We start from the raw sequence: 7090 nt of genomic DNA on the forward strand, positions 1-7090 counted from the left end.
GATTGAGATTTGGATCAAGAAATTATACAAATTCTAGGCCTGAGTGAGATTAGAACAGAGGGAATTTATTTTCTTTAGAACATAAAGTGGGCTGCTTGATTGTTAAGTAAATGAAGTGTGTTCTTGATGGACCTGATACCACAGTATAGAAGGTTAAAGTAGACATCTACTACTTAGAAGATGAGTTTTGCCGTTGTGCTGGAGGAAAAGATAAACTGTCAGCAGATCCTTTTCCTATGAATAAGGCTGAAATGTTATCTCCCCAAAGATAAGCATCTTGAGCTTGTCAGGCAGGGCTTTAGCTGATATATATATATACAAAACCCCACTGGGACTGCCTTGGGACCCAAGCCTGCTTCTTTAAGGTTTCTACAGGCCTGAAGAGCCTTCCTCTTATTTTTTCTGATTATTCAAATTCCCCTGCATCCTTCAAGGCCAAACTCAGGCCTTTAAAAATTTCCATCTAACTCCATTCAAGGAATATTTTGACATCATATATAAGAGTTGGCTTTAGAATCAGGAAGCCCTGGGTTTCAGTCCTTCCTCCTATTTGTATTGACTGTGTGACTCTAAGCAAGTCAGCTACTCTCTCAGTGCCCTCAATCAAGACTAGAATCTACAGAGCTGTTTTGATTTGCATTGAGAGAGGGAGTTTCCTCACCAGGAGTTCCTTATACCACTGAAAACAGAGACCTGAACTAAATTTCCCTCCTCAATACCTTCTGTGTGGAAAGTACTGTGTTAGAAGCTGGAGAATTGGTTTAGATGACACATGGCCCCCAGTCCTCCTGGACTTACAATCTTATAAGATAAATATAATATATACACAAACATAGTTTATATCATAAGGACCCTAGAGATTTGTAAGAGAACATGCTATTAAAGAAAGAAAAGACTTTCCAAGAGGGAAAATCAGGGAAGATCTCAAGGAAGAAGTGGCATGTGTGTGCAGTTTTTAAAGAAAAGTAGGGGAAAAGCGGGAGGGAGGGAGGGAGGGAGGGAGATAGAGACACAAAGAATGAGAGAGAGAGAGAGAGAGAGACACAAAGAATGAGAGAGAGAGAGAGAGAGAGAGAGAGAGAGAGAGAGAGAGAGAGAGAGAGAGAGAGACAGAGACAGAGACAGAGAGACAGAGAGAGAGAGAGAGAGAGAGAGAGAGAGAGAGAGAGAGAGAGAGAGAGAGAGAGAGAGAGAGAGAGAGAGAGAGAGTCAAAGGGAGAGAAAAATAGAGAGTGGAAGAAGGACACAGAGAGGAAGGAGGGATGGGGGACAAAATAGAGAAAGAGAATTATAGGCTTAGGATATAGAGTCAGGAAAATGCAAGTTGTGCTTGGGACAGAAAATAGTCTACATTTTGGCTAGAGTGCAAATTTTGCAGCAAGATATGAGATAAAGTTGTAAAGGTAGGGTGCCACCATATCACGATTAAAGAGATTAAATTCTACCTCCTTAGGTAATTAATAATATTTTTGATTAGGATGGTGAAAGAATGAATGGTTGCTAACCTTTATATGGCCCTTACTATGTGCTAAGTGCTTTGTAATTATTATCTCATTTGATCCTCACAATAACCCTGGGAGGTAGATACTATTATCATCAACATTTTATAGATGAGGAAATTGAAGCAAATAGAGTTTAATTAACTTACTTAGAGCACACAGATTTGAACTCAGGTCTTCCTGATTCCAAGGACTAGTACTCTATTCATTGCACCACCTAGTTGCCCATGAATGAATAAATGAATGAAAAAGAATTTATTAAGCCCTTATTATGAACAAAACATTATGCTAAGTACTGAAGATACAAATAAAAAAACAAAAATAGTCTCTGCTTTCAAAAAGCTTCCATTCTACTGCTGAGATAACACATAGGGCATCAGTAGATTATGGAAGATTACTCTGACATCAATATGAATAATGAATTGGAGGGAGAGAATATAGTACTATCACTAGAAAGAGTGTCACATAATCCAGGAGGTTGGCAATAAAAGCCTATTTAAGATTATAGTAGAGGAATTAGATAGACAAATTAGATAAACAAAAGATCAATTAGATAAACAAAATATATTATAGAGGTCTTATACAATGCATGGTTTGATAAGTAATTGTGACCATGGAAGGTGAGGTAAGAGAATGAGTTAAAAGTGCACCAATGTTCCTAAGCTGGTAAATACCTGGTACCATGGATAGAGATAATGAAATCAGAATAAGAAAGCAGGTTTAAGGAGAGAGCAAAGCTCAAACTTGGATATTTTGACTTAGAGTGCTAGTAGGACAATATGTGAACTTGGAAGAGAGATCTGGACTAAAAACATAGATTTAGGAATAATATTTGTAGAGGTGAGAATTGAAATTTTTTGATGAAATGAGATTGCTAAGGGAGAGTAAAAGACAGATTAGCAGAAAACCAAGAACAAACTTTAGGGAACATCCAACATAAGGGGGTCAGGAAGAGGCTGTATGAAGTTACCAATGGAGAAGTTAAGAAGGCTAAGTGGATAATAGGAGAAGCAAAAAGCAGAGAGAAGAGGGAAATCAACAGTGTGAAATATAGCAGGGAGGTGGAGAAGAAGGATTGGTGAAACACCATTATATTTGTCATTTAGGAACATCATAAGTGATCTTTGGAAAATTTATTTCAATAGTGTGATGAGAGAGTAAGAAGGGAATAAAGGAAAACCACTTTGAAAGCATATGTATGCCTAGAAGGATATGGTGATTCACACTTTGGAAAATGTTGCCCTTCATCTTTGCCTTTTCTGAGACATACCTTTAAACTTCTCTATAATTAAAAGATTTTAGAACTCTGATCAATTCAGTGACTAAATAGGGACTTTAGGGGACTGGTAGTGAAATCTCTTGATAGGTGGTGGATTAATTCAGTGAGGCATACATTTTTACATAGCCAATATGTTGATTTCTTGCATTTCAGCTCAAAACACTCAATTCAATAAGGATTTAAAAGATACAAGGAATATAACATATCAACTCCTTGGCTTAGCATTGAAGGGCCTTCACATTCTAACTTCAACCTAACTTCCTAGTCTTATTTCACTTTCCCTAGACTACTAACTAATATCCCAGCTCAACTTTTCATCTCTTTACTACACATTTGAGGCAATAGTAAAGCGGTATAGTTGATGAAATACTAGATTTGGAGTCAGGAAGAACTGTATTCAAATCCTACCATTGGTTATGTTCATAGGAAGGTCACTTAAGCTCTCTAAATTTGTTTCCTTTTATCTATAAATGAGAATTATAATACTTCATTTGGTTGCTGGGAGGCTCAAATTAGTTAATGTGTTTGCAAAGCACTTTATAAACTTGAAATGTTTGTAAATGTCATTTACTCATATTATCTGCCATCACTGATCCTTATTCCCTCTTCTTTCAAGGTTCAACTGAGATTCTACTTCCTTAATTTATATTTCTCTGATTCCCATTGCCTCTCCCTTCTCAAATATTTCTAGGGCATCTTCTCTGAATTTCTCCTCTGGTCCCCCAACACATCCAATCTATAATTATAACAAAAGCTACTATATAGTTTATTAATAATTTATTATATATAATAGCTATTCATATATAATATATATAAGAGATATGATATATTTATATGATATATGTAGCTATTGGTATATTAATAGCCATTCTATATCTGTATATTTATAAAGCTTTATATGAATAGTATATTGATATATATAATAGTTATTAATAGTCTAGTATAACAAAAGCTTATTATTTAAAGTTTCCAATGTAAATGGATCATTAGCTTAGTTGATCAAACAAAACTTGGGGGAAGTGGGTTTGTTTACATTTTACAAAGAAAGAAATAGAGACTCCAGAGTTTTAGTATCCATGGTCACATAATAAAAATTGTTTAGGGTCTTCCTGCCTTAGTTTCCTCAATCTGTAAAATGAGGAGGTGGGACCATATGCATCTGAGGCTCCTTCCAGTTCTGAATCTATGATCCCAAGTCCAAAGCTCTATCCACTATGTTACACTGCCTCATCCACACATTTAAACCTGATACATGTCATGAGCGTTTGTATGGGGTAGTGAATAGAGGCCAAGATAGAGGAAAATTTTTTGGAATCAGGAAGATGTGGGTTTGATTTCTTCCATTGACACATACTAGCTATAGGCTATCTCCTAGTGGCTAGAAAGACTCCCTAAGATGCTGAGTCACTATCCACTTCCCAATAAAATGTAAGCTCCTTCAAGAGCAAAGCCCATAGATTATACGGGGATCCAGGTGGTACAGTAGGGACAAATGCTATTCTTTAAGTAAGCATTTTAGCCTTAGAATCCTGGCTGGAATTCACTTGCTGTGTGACCCTGAATAAAACACAACCTCTCTCAGTTTCAGTTCCCTCAAGATGGGGAGGGGAGTGGGACAGGTAAGACTCACATAACCCCAAAGAATATTCCATTTCTAAAGCCATGATCTTTTGCTATGTTTTATTTTTATATTACCAGTGTCTAGAATTTAGCAGGCTCTCAGTAAATGTTTGTCAAATGGAATTAAAATGCATGAGAGGGAATGAATGCTCAAGTAACATTTTACCCAGAGGTAGAAGAGGATGGGATCAAGAACAGGAGAAAAGGGATTAACTCTAGTGAGAAGACAGATACTTCTTCAGTGAAGAGTGGGAAGGAGGAAAGAGTAGACGAGTAATAATGCTGAGCAGGAGAACTTAAAGGATTCCTTTCATTTGGCCTAAGTCTTCAAAGTAAAGAAAGAGACTACTCCCTGCTTCAATTGTGTGGGGACCTCTGGGTAAGGGTGGGGAAGCAAAGATTTGAAAAAGGGAAAGAAGAATGCTCTAAGAATCTTCCCTGACCACTCTTCCACCCCAGCCCACCCATCTTTTCTTATCTGAATTCTTGTAGCATTTTTGTGTATCACACAATTAGCACCTGTCTTGTCTAATTCTCAGCAAAAACCACAGACAAATTAGCACTTTATTATGTACTCTAGTGTTTTCTAGTTCATCATTATCATCTTCCTCAACAAATATTTATTGTTGTCATGGGATTTCAATGTAATTAAATTGTCAGAATTGTTAGAATTGGAGCTGACCATTAGACAGTTACCCACTCTTTTGGCTGGTTTTGGCTCTTTTGAGTGTAGCCTTGCAACTAGGGAACAAAGATGGATGACTTCCTCTTGCCTCTTACTAGAGAGGCATCAACTAAGTAGACAGCAAATGATCCCAATACACCTTTCTTTACCACAATTGAAGACCCAAAGAGCCCTGAGAGCTTTTCAAAGAAACAACAGTCAAGGAATAACAACAGAAACATCCTTCAAATGGAAGGCACCCTGGGACCTCCAATAAGGAAGCCAGTGTAGTTTTGGTTCCTGATTCACTGTGTGAGCCTAGGGAAAGTATTTTACCTAAAATTTCTTAATTATAAAGTTGGAATAAGAAGTCTTGCTCAATTATGACAATTCACACTTAAATAGATTTTTAGGTGATAAAACAATTTACACACATTTAACTTGATTTCATAATGGTTCTATGAAATAATATAGGGTAGTAGATAGAATTCTGGACATAGAATCATGAAGGCTTGAGTTCAAATTCTTCCTCTTAAACTTGGTAGCTATGTGATCTTAGAAAATATATTCCATCTCTCTGTCTCAGGAAACTTTCATATCTATTAAGAATCAGAAATCAAATATTTCAGAAGGGACCTTCCCCCCCCCCTGACCCCCAAACCCTTCATTTTTTTGGAGAGGAAAACTTAGGACTCATTGATGTTAAGTCACTTGCCCGAGGACACACAAGTAGAAAGAAATAGAAAAATGTTTTATTGATAGGATTTCCCTAGCCTCAGGAAAATCATAGATACTTCAGTATTAAGCCTAAAAAGTCATAGGTTTAATGTTTAAAGGGATCTTTAAAAATTTTTTTAAACAATTTTATTATATTTTTTAATTTACAAAACATATGCATAGGTAATTTTTTCAACATTGACCCTTATAAAACCTTCTGTTCCAAAATTTCCCTTCCTTTCCCCCACCCCCTCCCCTAGATGGCAGGTATCCAATGCATATTAAATATGTTAAATTATATTTAAATCCAATATATGTATACATATTTATACAGATATGTTGTTGCACAAGAAAAATTGGATCTAGAAAGAAAAAAAAACTTGAGAAGGAAAACAAAAATGCAAGCAAACAATAACAGAAAGAGTGAAAATGCTATTTTGTGGTCCATACTCAGTTCCCATGATCCTCTCTCTGGGTGTAGATGGCTGTCTTCATTACTGGATAATTGGAACTGGTTTGAATCAACTCATTGTTGAAGAGAGTCACGTCCATCAGAATTGATCATCATATAGTCTTGTTGTTGCCATGTACATTGATCTCCTGGTTCTGCTCATTTCACTCAGCATCAGTTCATGTAAGTCTCTCCAAGTCTCTCTATATTCATCCTGCTGGTCATTTCTTACAGATTACAATATTCCATAACATTCATATACTATAATTTACTCAGCCATTCTCCAATTGAGGGGTATCCATTCGGTTTCCAGTTTCTAGCCACTACAAAAAAGGCTGCCACAAACATTTTTGCACATGTGGGCCTCTTTCCCCTTTTAAGATCTTTTTGGGATATAAGCCCAGTAGAAACATTGCTGGATCAAAGGGTATGCATAGTTTGATAACTTTTTGAGCATAATTCCAAATTGCTCTCCAGAATGGTTGGATCCATTCACAGTTCCATCAACAATATATCAGTGTCCCAATTTTTCCACATCCCCTCCAACATTCATCATTACCTTTTCCTGTCATCTTAGCCAATCTGAGAGCTATGTAGTGGTATCTCAGAGTTGTCTTAATTTGCATTTCTCTGATCAATAGTGATTTGGAGAACCCTTTCATATGTCTAAAAATAGTTTCAATTTCTTCATCTGAAAATTGTCTGTTCATATTCTTTGACTATCAATTGGAGAATGGCTCGATTTCTTATAAATTTGAGTCAATTCTCTATATATTTTGGAAATGAGGCCTGTTTAAAGAGATCTTAAAGGCTGTTTAACTCAGCCCTCCCATTTTATAGAGAAGAAAATTGAAGCCTGG

This window comes from Sminthopsis crassicaudata, chromosome 2 (assembly GCF_048593235.1).
Source record: "Sminthopsis crassicaudata isolate SCR6 chromosome 2, ASM4859323v1, whole genome shotgun sequence".
NCBI lineage: Eukaryota > Metazoa > Chordata > Mammalia > Dasyuromorphia > Dasyuridae > Sminthopsis > Sminthopsis crassicaudata.